Below are 17,976 nucleotides of genomic sequence, written 5' to 3'. Positions count from 1 at the left end.
CTGGCCTGGGGTTGCCACTGGTGCCAGATGTGGAAGTGCCCGACATGGCAACCCCAGAGGCAGGTGTGGGTGGGCAACTGGGTCCTGGGGCTGGGCTGTGGAGCGATGTAATCCCAGTTGGGAGTCTTCAGTTCCAGCAGGGGTGGACACAGCAACTGGACCCCTGCAGATGGCTGATGTGCAGGCACCAAATGGCAGGGCACGGTGGCAGCAGGCAGGCAGGCAGGCAGGCAGCAGCAGATAGCACGTGGGAGGCTGCTCAGGGCACTGGGGGGGCAGTAACTGGGCCTTCTGGGCAGGAGCGTGGTGTTCCGTGTGTTTTCGGGTGGCCAGCTTGATACGGAGTGATTTGGCACGTGAAATTCCTGCACGTCAGCGTGAAATCCGAGGAAAGGCCCTTAGCGCGTAAGTGCGTCAGCACGCATACGCGATTCTATTGGACCAGAGTCCCTCACCGCGTAAGCGCGTCTGACGTGATCCGCACGGGCGTTCCCCACTCAGCACGTGATGACGGAGCACACGTGGAAATACTGCACGTCAGAGTGTCATCGCGTGTAATTGGCCAAAAGTGCGCGTACACGCCATTGGCCTATGTACGTGTATTTCAGGGGTGCGCGGCCACTTACACACGCAAGTACGTCAGCGCACCTGTATGCCTGCTGCGTGGGAATTTCCACACGCTATTGGAGTGGGAACTAGATTCCAGGGGTGCGAGGGTCACACGCTCGCCTAGAACACGCGCAAGGCATTAATTTGCGCACTTTTCAATAAACAAGCCAGATGCCAGGATGAACATACCGTTCCTAGCAGCAGTGGCAGTGGGCTACCAAAGGAGGAGGAGGAGGAGAGTCAGGGCCAGAATATTCACACCCAGAACCAGCCTATTCGGGATGCCTGATGACCAGGTGTATGGGAGGTACAGGTTTCCAGCACACATCATACTGGACCTGGTGAGTGAGTGGGAGGATGGCCTCACATCACCCACCCTGAGCTCCCAAGCACTCAGCCCCCTGCAGAAGGTCCTGAATGTACTGCACTTCTTGGCCACTGGATCCTTTCAGCGGACAAGTGCCATAGTGGGTGGTGTGTCACAGGCCACGCAGTCACGCTGCCTACACCAGGTCTTGAACATCCTCACTGCACGGCCATCAGTCCGCAGGCACATATATCTCCCCAGGACTCATGCAGAAAGGCGGACGTGCATCCAGGAATTCTATGGTGTGGCTCAATTCCCCAAAGTGCTTGGTGCAATTGACTGCACACATGTGGCTCTACGTCCACCCAGGGCAACAGAGCACATCTATAGAAACCGCAAGCACTGGCATTCCATCAACGTGCAAGTTGTATGCAATGCCAAGGGAATAATCACATCAGTATATGCCAACTATCCCGGGTCCACCCACGACAGCTTCATCTACAGAATGTCTACCCTATGCCGGGACCTAGAGGCTGGCCAGCATGGAGATACATGGCTGCTTGGTGAGCATGAATGCCACTGCACATGCATGCATGTCAGATACTGGGTCATGACACAACACCACTAATGATACCCATCACCACCTCCGCAGGGGACAGTGCCTACCCTATCAGCCCCCACATGATGACCCCAATCCGGAACCCCACCACGCCACCCGAGGTAAGGTACAACACAGCCCACATTGCAACACGGGGCATAGTGGAGCGCACATTCGGAGTGCTGAAGTCACGCTTTCGCTCCCTTGACCGTTCTGGCGGGCAGCTGTTATATGCTCCCCGAATAGTGTGCAGGATCATAGTGGCAGCATGTGTCCTGCACAACGTTGCAACACGCCGGGGCCTGCCCGTGGACATGGTGGTGCCCCCACATCCACAACCACATGCACGCCCGCTGCGCATGGGAGGGGAAAGGGCACGGGGGGAGGCAGCCCGTACGCAACTGGTGGCCAACTTCTTCACCTAGGAATCACAGTGCTGGCTAGTGCACACTGCTCTGGCACATACCATCTGACAATCAATGATGACACTACCTGACAATGTCACAAAATTACTTGACAATAAACTGTCAGATACACATCAGCCTGAGATTGTTAACATGGAAGTGTCACTATGTGTGCACCCCTACCTACACATACACCAGCAATGCATCACAACGAAAAGACACAACTCCATCAATCAAATATGCATTGCCACAGGCGATTCACTACATGACAACATTGCCATGTCACCCATTCCCTTCACAGTCCCGCCACTGAGGACACCATGTCATGGTATGTGAGAGCAAACAAACTGGCCATCACAACATGACACCGGTGTCACAAATAGCAGTGCCCCAAATGGAACATAGCCGCACTTGAACAGCTAACCGCGCTGGAGCCACTACTACACACCTGTGTAAGAGTAATTTCAATCAAATTACACACCAACCCACCCTGAAGCCCACCCAAACAAGACACAATGCATGTAATCAATGGTAGTCTCATTACCTGATTCTGCTGGTATGTCCTCACCGTCCAGATGTACAGTGATGGCGCCACGCAAAAGTGTCAGTGCACATCTACCGACATGTAGCCTGACTCCAGAGAGTATGCCCGTGTGAAGAACTGTGTGAAATACCTGCAAAACATGAGCAACATATGTAAGTAGAGGCACATATCAAACCATCATGCATAGTTAGGTGCAACAACAATGTACACTATGAATGTCTACACAGTATTGACTATGGACTGGCCAACAGCTCATGGGAGTCCAATGTCACCGTGTAATTTGCTGTCACTTGGGCACACCCTTTGCAAGCCCATGGAAACGGAAGCAGGAGGGGTGTGGATGTCTGGTACCCAAGCATCGAAACCAAACTCAGGACAAGCCTGCATGTGCCCAGCCACAATACAGTGTATGCCCAGGTACCCACACAAGGCAACACTCTTGAAAAAGAAAAAAAAATTGAGAAAAAATGGCCATGAAAGGGCCGGCGGGGGGGGGGGGGGCACCTATGAGGTCCGAGGACAGGATGCACGCCACAATCCACCTGTGTGGATCATGGGAAACTAAAACACCCCATAGGCTTGTGGCCCACACGGCTACTCTGTTGTGGGAGATGAGTCGCTATCGCTCTGGCCAGACCCTGCAGCTGACTCAGGAGGTGGGGGAGCTGCCTCAGAAGATGGTGTGACAATGGGAGGCAGCCCACGCAAAGCACGAGTTTGCTCCTCCATGGCTGCAAGCAGGCGGGTCTGGTAGTTCTGGTTCTGGGTTATAATCATGCGGAGGTCCCCATGCAGTAACTTCCGGGATGACCTGACCTCCGCACGAGTTGCCTGCATCTCGGCCGAGAGCGTCCGTGTCAGACGCTCCAGCTGCTCCTCTGTCCTTCTATGGGATGAAGCCTCAAGCTCTAACAGGGTCGACCTGAGGTGATGGAATTCTTCCCTCAGGCCTTCCCTGTGGCGCTGGGACTCCATGGAAAGTGATTCCCGCAGAGTCGCCAGTGCCGCCCGCCTGTCCATGTTGGACGCCAACATATCCTCCCTGTGTGCCTGTCTGATGGACTCTGTAGCCTGCTCCAGTCGCTCCATCAGCCTTTCTGGGGGGACAATGGAAGTGGCCACCCTATCCATGGCCTGTGCAATCATCTCGGATGATGCTGCCTGTTGGGTGGCCATACCGTAGATGGATTGCTCCCAAGCGGTATTGCCAGGTGGCATACGGCCACCACGTTGACGGGCACCACACCTGCCTGGGGCAATGCGGACTGCGCCTTGCTGTGCCGGCAAGGCCTCAGGCTGCAGGACTGCATTCCCTCTCTGATCTGCAGCCCCAGGAACAGGATCAGAGATTGTGTGGTGTGGCCCTGCATCCGTAACCACCGGAGGCTGAGCTGCCAACACTGACATCCCCATTGAGGGCAATGGCCCGGCTGCAGGTGGGTCGGACAGAGGAGATTCTCTCCCAAGAACACTCACCTGCGACTGCACATAGGTGTCATCCTCCGAGTCTACACCTGAATACTGCTCGGGGGAGGAACCCCCAGAGACACCCCTCGACAGCACGACCTGCAGCAATTGTGGGTTTTCACCCACAAACACACCACGTCCCTCACTTGTGGAAGGTCGGCCCGGGTTGCCCTCCTGGGACGGCTCAACCACCACATGCCCAGCATCAACAAGTGCTTCGTCCCCTGCAAAGACATGAAAGAGAAAAATGGAAACAGGCATTAGCACCATGGCATGCAACAAGGGCTGATGAACAACAGAGGCAGTAGTTCTACGACACATGTCCCACATGACTGGGAGACCTCCTATGCATTCACCATCACTGGGTCTGTAGGGGAGGCTCAGGGCATACAATGTACAGATTGGAGAGCAACGCCTGCTCACCATGCTGCCTAGCACTGCCATCACACATTGGCCGGTGATTGCCATGTCAAAGGCACATGCCATCACACACATGGCATGTGACATAGCCACCAAGTGAAGAGGGAGAGGAGGGCAACTTTTTTGGATTTCAACCACTCTGGTCCTGACATTGCATCGTCACATCAATAAGTTAACATGTTGTACATGGATCTGCTAGTCCAAATTGGCCACGATGCACAGTGCCTTGTCTACATCAACAAAATGCAGTAAACAATGTGATTCCACCTCCCCATCACCTGTAAAGGAATCATATAGCATTCGTGAAGCACCGGTCCCGAAATGTATGAAGGTACAGCTGAGCACTGAGGGGTGGTGGGGCAGAAGGGGATGCCAGTCAACAATCCTACTGGTGCTGGTGTCATTCATGTCACGCAAGTGCAGGGGTGGGTGGCACAATGAAGTGCAAGGGGAAGTGGCGGCTGGAAGTGCTGTACAAGGTAAGTAGGACTTAACGTCAAGGGCAGATGGTGTTAGGCGCAGACAAGTGCTGGGGGGGGTGGCCTATAGGGGTACAGAGACAATCATGCAGTGCTGTGGGCTCGGAGGGGACAGGGGAGGTACACACTGCATCTGGCTCGGCAAGGTCCTTGCAGATTTCTATGTGTCCTGCAGAGTTGTCACATGCCGCAGATATGTGCCCTTGGATTGGGGATCTCATCTTGGTGAAAAGGGTGAGGCGCTATTGCCTTTGGAGCATGTGGCAGGCCAGTTTGCCAGAGGATGGGCATGATGCAGGACATTCCCTCTCTGCCACCCGGCACCTGTGGTTTGGGTTCACAAGATCCGAGTCATGCCAGGACTCTGCATTGGCATGGGGCTTCAGACAGGTGGTCATGACCGTGGCAAAGACATCCAGTGTACCTGACATAGAGTGGAGCATGGAGTGGGCCCTGTCAGGATGGGAGTGAGCCTAAGGGGGAGCTGGATGGGGGGGAGATTTTGGCAGCATGAGCCTCGACTGACACACACTTCATGGGTTGGAATACCAAGAAGGTGTGTGACAGTGGTGAGGGTGGCTTTGCCTGTGGGGTGTTGAGGGTGAGCTGGGAGGAGAGGAGAATGTGATCACTCCAGGAGAGAGGAGTGCAGAGATGGACGGAGAGGGGAAAGTCAGATGAGATCAGAGCATCAAGAGTGTGCCCTGCAGAATGAGTAGGGACAGACGGGAGTCTAGAGGGTGAGAGGGAGTTGCTGAGGTCACAGAAAGGTCACGTGGGGGGGTCAACAAGCATGCAGGTGGATGCGTACAGCACCAAGGAAGAGGATTTCTGTGTCTGGGGACATGAGTGAGGAGGAGAGGTGAGGACACTCAGAAAGGAAGTAGTACATTTGACCAGTTTTCCCAGACACAGTACGCACAGTTTGTGAATGTCAAGGTGTGGTAGAGAGAGACGTCACACAAGCCATTCCAGAGTGGAGTAGGTCTAAGTAGGAGTGACAGTGGCAGGAATACCCTCAGGGAAGCCAAGGGCAAACCCCCCCTGCACAGTAGTGGCGGGCCAAGGAGAGGGTCTCCTGAACATCAGGTAGGAGTGTGTGAAGGATGCAGACAGAGCTGGCCGTCAGACATGTTTCCATGAGACCAAGGATGTCAAGGTGCATAACCTCATGTAAGTGACAGATATCGGAGGAATGCCTGATGCAGCCGCAGTGAAAGGAGTGTAATTGTGGAGGAGGTTGACAGCCTTGTAGGACTTACGGGGAGTGCTAGAGATCAGAGGTGCAGCATGTGTAGGAGTTGGAGTGGGAGGCGGAGAAGGATCATGGGAGGGTGCAGGGAGGCAGTGCAGGATTGATGAGGAGAGAGGAGGGGGGACAGCAGGAGAGGAAAGGAAGTTGATGAGATGTGGGTAGCATTTCTCAAGGAGAATGAGGTTGGCCTAAGGGCCTTGGACTGAGATGCTCCCATTACCATGCACATCAATTGTGGCCTCTGAGGATTGGAAGGAGGCCAGGAGTACACCCCAACGGGTCCCACCATTGATGGTGGAAGAGGAGCAAGGAGAGAGGACAGGGACCATGTGAAGGGTCTATGGGACAGGCAAAGGCATGTATGAGCAGATGTCAGTGAGAGTTAGCTTTGAGTAGGCTCAGATGCACTTGTCAGCAATAGGGTGGGTCGCATTGGAGGGCAGGGTGCCCTCATTTGACTGTTGGCAAGCAGGTGTCGTGAGTAGGGCACGATGGTCTGAACTGTAGAAGTCATGGAAGATAGACCATGAAGAGCAGCATGGAGTGTGAGGGAATGGGGCTCGAAACCAGACGGTACCAAAGCACACAGGTAGGAGGTGGATGTCAAGGCAACATCCACAGTATGACAGCATGTTGGTTGGCATTTATATACAGAGGACGCATTAGCATGTGGTATCATTGCATGTCAGGCATGTGAAGATGAAACTTGATTGGCTGGGGGAAAGTATAGGAATGGTATGTAAGACATCAGATGAATAGACAGGGGAGTATGAGCAACAATGTAGTGACAAAATGACAATTCAAGGGCAACTTCCATGGTGTAGGGCCATATGTGCACTGTTGCCAGTAGGGATAGTGCTGTGGGCAGATGGTGTTGCACTGAACATACTGGATGAGGCACATGGGTGCCACTATGAACTCTGCCACACACCCCCTTGACAGGCACCCAACATGAATGCTCCACACACACACCATGCACATGGATAATACACACATGCATGTGCACTCACCGGATGATGCCTCGTAATCAGGGAGATCTCCCACACCTTGGAGTTGTCCCTCGGTGACGTAGGATCCAGCTACGGACTCGTGTGGTGTGAGTTCTATTTCCTGTGCTGGGGACCCACCTCCAGTCACCAAGGTTGCGGCATGACTTGAGGCCAGCTTATCCTTTGCCCTGCGCTTAAGGTCATTCCAGCGCTTCTGGCAATCACTAGCTGTGCGCCTCACTACTCCAAGGGCACTTATTCTGTCAGCAATGGTCTGCCAGTGTGCCTGGCGTCTGGCATGTGTGGTCTTGGACCCTGCAACGATGACCATTTCCCTATCATGATCTGACACATACTGAACAAGTGCATTCAGTTCGGCGTCTGTGAAGCTTGGCTTCCTTGATGGGCCGGACTGTGCAGCCGTGCCTGGGGCATCAGCCTGTGCCGGACGTGCACTCTTCCTCTTGCGCTTGGAAGGGGGTGGGGATCCAGAGTGTCCTACGCCGCTGTGGACACTAGGGGCAGGAGCCGTGGTGGACTCAGTACTGGGTGTGTGGGATTGCACACTCAGCATGGGAGTAGGTGCAGGCATTGGGGGTAGTGGGATGGGGTCAGGCCTGATCTGAGGTGCATGAACTAGGACCGACACAGTCTTGGCAGGGTGTATGAGAGGTGGGGTGGATGGAGCCACACCCTGGCTACGGGGGCCAGCAGATGACCTATCTGGCATAGATGCGCGTGCCCTGATGACACCAATGTGCACCGGTGCACGTGCAGTGGACCTGCTGACCTGGATGTCAGCGATGGGATCACCCTCGGACAGGTCTGGTGCCACAATGGGCTGGTCCGACAAGGGCTGATCAGGGTTGGTATCAGCCACATGACTCTCAACTGGGGGGGGGGGCATGGGTGTCCCTGACTGGTCCTCCAGACTGGGGGGGACAGGGGCACCCTGCAAGTCACAACCACGTCCCCTAGTGGATCCTCCACGGCCACCACGTGTGGCTCGGCCACCTTTGCCACCCTTACGGCTTGCACGCCTCCCAACCATGGCACTGATGTTATTGTGCGTATGGGAGTCGGTGTGCACAATTGTCCTGGGCAATTGGGTGTCAATGGGGTTGGGTACCAGATGGTATTCGTACCCTAGTGCAGTGGCAAGGCTATATGACACCCCTGGGGAAAGATGACGGGTCACGCAACGCACAGGCACCCCAAAAAAGTTAAGGAACGTGCACAATACCCCTCCTAGACCACGTGTGCTGATGGAAAACCCTGCACTACGCTGTGGCATCCAGTAACACAATGAACGTATGCGTGTCACACGCAGCCTAGAATGACCTCTGAAGGGGTAGGCTACACATGGGGCAAGCACAGAAGTTAGATATGTGCGTGACTCACCGTCTGCCAGGTAAAAGAGCGTGAAAAATGAGCGCGTTTGGTTGGCAACACCCCCGCCAAAAGAAGATGTGTACGCTGTCTGAGGAGACAGGACAACAGTAGAAGGGGACACTGTTTGAGGGAACAGGCCCAGGTAAACCAGTACAAGAGGAAAAAGAGAAAAAGCTGTCAGAGGTAACAGGGAGTACGAACTGGAAACGCCGTGAAGTAAATCGCGTGTGAAACGACAAGAAGTACAGAATTCACCCACTCGCTCTCCACGAAAAGCACGTACAAGGAAATGGTGTTCTACACTACCTTATATACAGGCCCACACGTACAGCGTCACTTACGGCGTGTACGTGCTTGGCCCATGTTCACCAATCACACGCTTTGTCACTTCTGCGTGTGGATCCTTTTTCACCAATCACACGCTTTGACACTCCTGCGTGTAGCTCACTTTTCACCAATCACACGCTTTGTCACTCCTGCGTGTAGATCCATTTTCACCAATCACACGCTTTGTCACTCCTGCGTGTAGATCCATTTTCACCAATCACACGCTTTGTCACTCCTGCGTGTAGATCCATTTTCACCAATCACATGCTTTGACACTGCACGTGCAGGTAACTATAGACGCACATATGCTGGTGACGGGTTTTCGCGCGATTCGCTGAGTGTGGGATTTTCACGTGCAAAATCACTCCCTATCAGGCTGTCCACGCGTTCAAACACGAAAGACCACGCTCCTGGCCAGGAGGCCAAATTACAGTCCCCCAGAGCCCTGAGCACGCTCCCACCTGCCATCTGCTGCTGCCTGACTGCCTGCTGGCCACGTGCCCCACAGTGCTGGTGGGTGGGGGTGGTGGGAGACATGGGTGGGGGCCTGGTGGAGGGTGCCCCTGCACTGCTGGGGGGTGGGGGTGGTGGGAGACATGGGTGGGGGCCTGGTGGAGGGTGCCCCTGGTGGATGGGGGTGCAGGGGGACATGATCAGGTGTGCAGGGTAGTCCCCTGTTTTGTGGGCTGCCTGCAGGGGCCGTGGAGGGTGTACAGGGTACACCTGTGAGGGCCCACCCAGCCTATTCGCGTGTGATAATTCCCACGCACCCCTGTAATACACGTACCCTGGCCAATCGCGTGTTGAACTTCCCGCTACCACTGTAATACTCGTTCCCTGGCCTATCGCGTGTTCTACTTCATGCGTACCCCTGTAATGCACGTGCCCTGGCCAATCGCGTGTTGTACTTCCCGCTACCCCTGTAATACACGCACCCTGGCTGTTCGCGTGTGATAATTCCCGCGTACCCCTGTAATACACGTTCCCGGGCCTATCGCGTGTTCTACTTCACGCGTACCCCTGTAATATACGTTCCCTGGCCTATCGCGTGTTCTACTTCACGCGTACCCCTGTAATACGCGTTCCCTGGCTGTTCGCGTGTGATAATTCCCGCGTACCCCTGTAATACACGTTCCCGGGCCTATCGCGTGTTCTACTTCACGCGTACCCCTGTAATACACGTTCCCTGGCCTATCGCGTGTTCTACTTCACACGTACCCCTGTAATACGCGTTCCCTGGCTGTTCGCGTGTGATAATTCCCGCGTACCCCTGTAATTCAGGTTCCCTGCCTAGTCGCGTGTAGAACTTCCCGCGTACTCCTGATTTGAAGATTGCCCGCTTTGCTTTCCTTGTTTGCCTGCCCTGTGAAGTGGTCCAGGGTTTGCGCAGCCCTTAGCGATGATTTAGCGATTTTGATGGCTTTTCCTTGCGCGAGGGTGTTCTTGGGGGCGTTACTGGCGCTGCTGCAGGCTCGCTGCGATTCTCTGCGCCACGGCTGGTTTGGGAGCATGAAATCCATGAATACGCTGTGCGCGGAAATCAGTTTTAGCGCACGTGCCTGGCGCAGACTATCGCAGGCGCACGCTGTGCGCCAGCCGCGTGCGCTACTTGTGCGCTGGATTCTATGAATTACCCTGATTATGTCACAACACAGCGCGCCACAATTCGGAATATGAAACAGTGATTTAAAAGCAGACAGCAAGATTGTACATTTTGTAAAGTACATTTATTTGACATCAATGTTTAGAGAATATTCAGAAATTTGCATTTGTCTTTGTTGTCGATCCGCAAAAGTTCATGTTGAGGCACGCGATGTTCCTTTGCGGTACAGAGGGTGTTTGATCAGCTTACAACTCAGTGCGCCACAATTCGGAATTTGAAACTGTGGTTTAAAAGTAAACAGCAGGATTGTACATTTGGTAAAGTACATTTATTTCACATGAAATGTTTAGTGAATATTCAGCGATTTGCTATTGTCTCTGCTGTCGATCAGCAAAAGTTTATTTTGAGCCACGCGTTGTTCCTTTGCAGTAGATAGGCTGTTGGTTTATGATAAAAGCAGTAAATGGTCGCTCTGATAATCGGAAGGTTGCTCCAACAACGAGCCATTAGACCACCCTATTGGTTGGTATGTTGTTTTTAGCCGCTAGTACTGCGTAAGGGCATATTGGTCCTTGGCGATTGTCCCATAAAATGGTGAGGGTCATGAAGTTGCATATTTGGACCTGCACCTGGCAGTTGAAGACCCCATCCGCTGGAGTCTCTAAATCGTGACATAGGCAAAATGGGGCCACATACCTGTTTTAAAAAACATAAATTAGTCTCACCAGCCGATCTTCATTAAAAATCATCATTTTATTTATTAGGGCGTGAGACTATTTGCTATCGAAGATAGTGCAATGGAGTATGTTAATAATAAAATAATAATATTTTCCCATTCATATAGCGCCAAGAACCGTGAGGTATCTGAGCAGTGCTTATTATTAACCACGGTGTGTGGTGCTCATTTATCGACCACGGAAGGATGAAAGGCTGAATTTGGCCTTGCCGGGATTCGAACTTGCGTTAGCAAGCTGTACGTTGTACTCGCTGTGCCACTTGACAGGCTACAGTGAAGTGGCACAGCGAGTATAGCGCTTGACCATCTATAGACCGGTTAACTTATTTCTATTAACCCACCCTGTGTCGTCTGCCTTTTTCAGAGCCCTCTAAACGACAGGGGATCAATTCGGCGGTGATAGTGCACGGTAGAAAACATTATGCCACTTTCAACGAACAAGTTCAACTTGAGTGGTCTTTAATGCTACGCTATTGTAATTATATTTGGTATAAAATAATCTAAAGGGTTACTTACAGTACAATTGCAATTTCCATTGTCTACGAGTAGTGCAGTCCCAAAATACGACTCTGCATGTGCGAACAATCTTTTGCATAGTGATATAATATATAAAAGTGGTTTTGTTTCAGAAATTTCATCCTTATCTTCTCTTAGGTTTTAGCAAGACTCCTTCAAGAGAAGTCTTTCATCACAATCTCTGTCTGTCAAGGTCAAAACACAATACAACCTTATAGTCCGCTTCGTGAGCCTCTCCGGGGCCCGAGAAAAAAATGGAAGCAGCTGACCTTCACTGTGAACGAGCATAAATTCTTACTTTGCAACATTCTGTGTAAAGCCATCTGTGAGAAGTTGGTTTTTGCACGCCATGTTTGTATATTGTTTGCATGATATTAAAAAAAGTTTGTTTAAGGGACGTTATGGTTCTAAGTACAGCCGAAAGACCCCTGAAAATCGCAAGTTATGGTAAGCTATGAAAAATAACTCACGCCACCACCGTGCACTGCTAAGACTAACACCCAGGACATCAAAGATGACATCGCAAATGGTATTGATGAAATCACTGATGACATCACATGTGTATGTACTTTTCATGGAATTTGTGTACTAGGGATTTTTATTATAATGTTCCGAAAAAAGTGTCAATGATATTGCAATAAATATCATACCGTTATTAGTGCTTTGAACGATGCATTGATATAAATAGCATTGTATTATGGGATTCTATCTAGTATACTGAGCTACTAATGGAGAAAGATAGCATACAGTGTGCAGAGTATAAGATGAAAGTATAATATTTGTAATGTTAATATGTTGAATAATGAAATGATAATTGTCCTGAAATGTTGGAAAATTCACAAAATGGGGGTGTTCTGAGGACGTTATTCGTATTGTGTGATTGCTTAGCTGTATGCAATGAGGGAATGGCACAGAGAGTAAAGTGGACGCTGTCCACGGACACCGCGGCTGTTCGTGGACAGGGCGTGCTACATCCGGGTTTTTCCAGGAAATCCAACATGGAAAGAAGACTGTACGGATCAGCCAATCAGATGTCGAGGTTGTGGATTTGTGTTGAAAGAGACTGTGTGTGGTGAAGATGGCAGAAGTGGAGAAAGTCAGGGTGTTGGTGCTCAGAGATATGTTTGTGCATGGTTTACAGCAGTACGCTGAATGCAGGCACGTTGCAAAGAACTTTGATGTCAAAGGAGTGGAGGTGGTGTGGAGCACTGTGCCTGATTGCAATGTACAGGGAATTGTACAAGTTTGTGAGGATATGGCCACGATGAACAGTCCGCATTGGTAGTTTTGCACTATGGTGCTTTCCATTTGGGCAACGTCAGTGCCCCTACTTTGTTGGCTGATTTGGAACGCTTGGTTCAAGCCGTAATGAAGATCCTTCCAAATGTGAAAGTAATTTTTTCTGGATTACTACCTAGGGCAATATGGGACAATAGTTCAGTTTTTTGTTGTCAGCAAAACATTGCTAGGTGTGTCATCAACCGAGGCATGTGTGCCTTCATGCTTAGAACTGGTATGTTCTTCTGTAACAATATGAATATTGATGCCAGTAATGCTGTTAATTTTAAAGAAGATGGTATTTCTTTATCTTTTACGGGAAATGCCTTTCTATTTCGGAATGTGAGAGTTGCTTTGGAGAAGGTTATGTGAAGATTTTAGGAGTAAAGTAAGAAAAAAAAACAAGAAAAAAAATACAAAATAACAGGTGTCTGTCAAGCATCTGTTAAAAAAACAAAACGTATCTTTTCAGAGCCAACTTCAAAGGGGAAATGGGGCACACTATTTAAATTTACATTCACCACGCTCAGATTTTCGATATGTCCGCGGACATGGTTAGTATGTTCTATGTTACATGTATATGAAGTCAGGGATATTATGGTTAAGTTGTGCTACTAAAAACCTATGAAATTCAGTGAAAAAACTTTGTTAAAGGGACGTTATGGGACGTTATGGTTAAGTTGCGCTACTAAAAACCTATGAAATTCAGTAAAAAAAATGTTGTTAAAGGGACGTTATGGTTAAGTTGCGCTACTAAAAACCTATGAAATTCAGTGAAAAAACTTGGTTAAAGGGACGTTATGGTTCAAAGTAAAACCGAAAAATATATATAGCGGAAGACACAGGCTTGAAAGAGAGCAATCCTTTCTGTGCATGAAGATAATCATTAGAGTTATCAGCACTTTCTCATAGTTTTATTTTTATTACTATACCTTCCCTGTATATGCTCATATTTGTATACATTGTACTCACACTGCTTTCCCTAGGGTTTACTGACATCATTTGATACACATACATACAGTAAGTAGCACCTTTGAAACAGAGCAATCATTTCTCTGCATAAAGATAATCAGTTAGGTTATGAACTCTTTCTGCTACTACTTCTGATTTTTTGCTTACTTCTCTGTCCCTGTATATACTCATATTTGTATGTTTTGTTGTCTCTTTGTGTTTTGTCTGTATTAAGTGTAATTATGTATTTAGTGGGTTTTATTAGCTACTTGTTACATGTTAGATTATGAATATTGCACCTTCATCATGTATACTGCACACACTGCCTTAGTTCCTGCACGAGTTGCTTAATATACTGGATAGAACTTCATAATCGAATGCTATTTATATCAATACATTGCTTAATGCACTAATTAGCTCATGATATTTATTGAAATGATCCTTCACACTTTTTGGTCAACATTATAAGAATCCCTCCAACAGAGTTTTCATGAAACGTAAATGCACATGTGATGTCATCAGTGATGTCATCAATGACATTTGTGATGTCATCTTTGATGTCCTGGGTGTTACTGTTAGCAGTGCACGGTGGCGCGAGTTATGGTTGCTTATTTTACCATAACTGCTGAATTTCAGCGGTTTTTCGGTTTTACTTTGAACCATAACGTCCCTTTAACAACGTTTTTTTACTGAATTTGATAGGTTTTTAGTAGCGCAACTTAACCATAACGTCCCTTTTAACAAAGTTTTTTCACTGGAAAAAAAAATATATATATAGATATATATATATATTTATATATATATTTATCTTAGACTTATTAACTGCAAATGTCATGGTTTTAGTCTATTATTTATGTTGCCTAATTGGTTTTATATCGAATAAAGGCTCATGAATTGAAATGAATAAGAGAAGTCTCTTAGAATTATTGCCCTGATCAGGAAGCCAAAGTTTAGCGAGCTGACTGTATTGACAGCAGAGAGCTTAGGGGCCCAGAGCATGAAAAGCACCCACCACAGGAAGCCCGCAATTATCATTTGGACACTCTCTTCATAATTTGAATACCCTTTAACAACATGAATGAAATCCAGTCACTAACAATGATCCAGAATGGATTGAATAGTCATATCTATAAGTAAATATCAAGCAACAGCCTGTCATATCTCTTCTTACAGGAAGTCAAGGCAAACAAGCAAGAGATGAGGAGCAAGAACGTCCACTGCAGTGTCTGCCATCTCCACCACAGTGCAATATTCTGACACACACACAAGGATGCTGGGTGTGTATCTGGCACTATCTGGCACTTGTAAATCAAAAGGCAAGTCTCCTGCACTGACCACCAGCGACATCCCCATCTCAGGCATCAGGGCACAGTTGCACAATCCAACACAGTAAACATAAGCACTAAGGCCCATCATATGACAGCTGCCTCTGCTATGCCATTTCTACCAAGACTGCCAGATATGGTGTAACAGCTGGTCAAACCTGATGACATAGATGTTAAATGTTAAATGTTAAAGGTATTTGTACCGCGCACCGTCACGAACGGAGTTGGTCCCCAAGCGTTCTGGCGGATCTGCAAACGAGAAGGCATGATGGGTTAGTAGGGTGAAGAGGGAGTAGGATGTTCTGTTGGCAGCTTCAACTCAGTGTACATTGTGCACTGAGTTTTGGTGCGAGATTGGAGCGATGTCAGTCCTCATGTGCTGTTGGTGCTGTTTATGTGTTGTAGCAGTGTGGTGAAGTGAATGCGGATTGTGGTGCGAGAGGTGGTTGTGTTAGTCTTGTGAATGAGTTAAGTATGCAGAAAATGTGAATTATTTTTTTTTTTTTTGGTTAGTGGGTTATATATTATGCAACTAATCATCACAGTGTGGGTGAGTGCCTCGATTTCGGGAGTCCTGCATGGTGAGAACAGCTAGGTTTACGAGCCCTGTTAGTTAAGTGCAATCCTAAGGCACATCTAGATTAGAAGGTCCATCCTGTGTAAGGCGAAGGGGCCTACATCTGACCGAAATTTAGGTTATTTGGTGTGACGCGCTCCCTGTTCTATTCTAATGAACTCTGTATAGTGTTGCAATTCTAATGATATAAGTATAGATGACAGTCATGTTCAGTATGGACTCTTCAGCATCCTCTCTGCTTCCATCCTTTCCTTAACCCATCACTCTCTCACCATTATAAGTGACCATGCACCATCATCAGGACTAGGACTCTGCCATTGATTATGATACCACAGCACATGATGCACATGCATCAGGAAGGCAACAGACCCTTAACCTTCCACCTCGGGATCCCCCAATGTACCTTTGAGACAATAAGGTAGAGACTGCACATGATTGTCTCTGGAGGGTAGCTCAGAGGCAATGCGCTTGCCTTGCAAGCAAGACAACATGAAGCAACACAGGTTCGATCCCCGGGTCTGTGCTTAGAAACCTCTGGGTATTATGCTTGTTTTAAAAAAAGAATTACAATTGAGGGGAATCAGGATCACATTGAAAGGATTTCTCAAGAACAAGTGGGATATTGGCAGACTCTGCGGGATGACCAACAATATGTATGGCTTCTCACAGTTACTGTGCTCTACCACAGTCGTTTGCCGCCTATTGGCTGCTGGTTACTGTTGCTATAATGTGCTTCTAGGCTAGTACCCTCCATCTTGGCCTGACCCAAGTCACTTTCATCTGCTTAGACTTACTAAGTTTGTTTGTATGTATGCCTGATGTAGCCCCTCATTCCATGAGGCAAGGCATTTTCCAGTCTGCAGCCACTCATACCTGCCTGTAAGAACTCCATGTCTGTTTTTTTCTGTAATCCATGTTACCTACATACCTGCACTTTTATCTTGTTTTGCATGCATCACCTCTCTCCTTCAACACCCGCTGCAGTTTCTATTCCTCCTCCTTTCCCCCTTTTTTCATGTTTTAGCACTTACACGTTTCAAATCATCTCACGACCTAGTCGGAGCATTTTGTTTGTTTCCTCCCTTCTCCCGCTCCTGCACTTCCCCTCCTCCCTCTCTCTCCTGCTCTCATTCTATAGCACTTGCACATTCTTAATGTTTCAAGACCTTTCTAAGAATGTTTTGTTTTTGTTTTATACCTTTCTTACTCTTCCCTATTTCCCCCGTTGTCGAGATGTGCCTTGAAACACAATTTTGCTGTATAGTGCGCATTATAAAAAATAATAAATACATGCTGTGCAGAGGGCATCAAGGAGGGTGGCTAGTCCCATAGGGGAGAAGAATAGACACATTGCTGATCGCACTGCTGCCATAACCCTACTCGGGTATAGTTTACATGAGCTGAAAGAGGCTGTGTCAGCCAACAATGAAACAGTACTGATAACTATACGCTCACACATCATCATATCAAGAGGGACACAGCCAGCACCATCTCCCAGTTAGGGGTCCATCTCCAGTGGCATGGTGATCATATTTGATACCACAGCTTATTCCAGGACATGGAAAGGAAGGGAGGATAGCTCAGGGGCAATGTGCTGCCTTAGAAGCAAGAGTGCACAGAGAAACACAGGTTCGATCCCCGGTGGCCCTGAGGACAGGTGTGGTTGGAGGGTATGGGAGTTGGGATGAAGGTGGTTGATGGGTATGGTTATTGGGCTCAGGGCTTTGGGGTGGCATGGGAATGTCCATGTTGAATGAAATAGCATTCCAGCAAAATAATCCAGTGGCCATTGAATGTGATTTTACTAGTTGTGCAGCGACATTTGGGTTCATATGTATTTTAAAACAGCTCCAGTTAACTCCTGACATATGATGCATCCTTCCTTTCAATCATCACATCCTCCCTGAGGTGTCCTGTGAACACATACATCATTGTCAACATCTGAGTGGGGGTGGGTTTTCCCATCCTATGGAGAGATGGAGACATTACTCCTAATGCACATATTGTGCAACATTCCACAGACCATTGTTCTTAGTAGGGTATATATTCATTGAGCACAGAACTACATTTGAGAAGCATTGGAGTGATTCACAGTAATAAGGGAAATGCACATTGGGAAAAGCAGTAATAAAAGGGAGCATGGAACTAGCAAAGGGGCGAGGGGAGGCGATTAGGCACAAGGGATCTAAACACAAGCAG

The 17,976-nt window shown here is 48.9% G+C and overlaps 1 long non-coding RNA gene across 2 annotated transcripts in view; it reads left to right on the top strand.

Annotated features, from left to right (window-relative positions):
- LOC138473216 (uncharacterized) overlaps positions 1-17,976 on the top strand; it is a 241,053-nt gene that overhangs the window by 106,153 nt on the left and 116,924 nt on the right. The gene's annotated exons all lie outside the window — the stretch shown is intronic.

The sequence above is a fragment of the Ambystoma mexicanum genome, chromosome 8, assembly GCF_040938575.1.
Source record: "Ambystoma mexicanum isolate Mex_15411 chromosome 8, UKY_AmexF1_1, whole genome shotgun sequence".
NCBI lineage: Eukaryota > Metazoa > Chordata > Amphibia > Caudata > Ambystomatidae > Ambystoma > Ambystoma mexicanum.
This window is presented reverse-complemented; position numbering and strand designations above follow the sequence as displayed.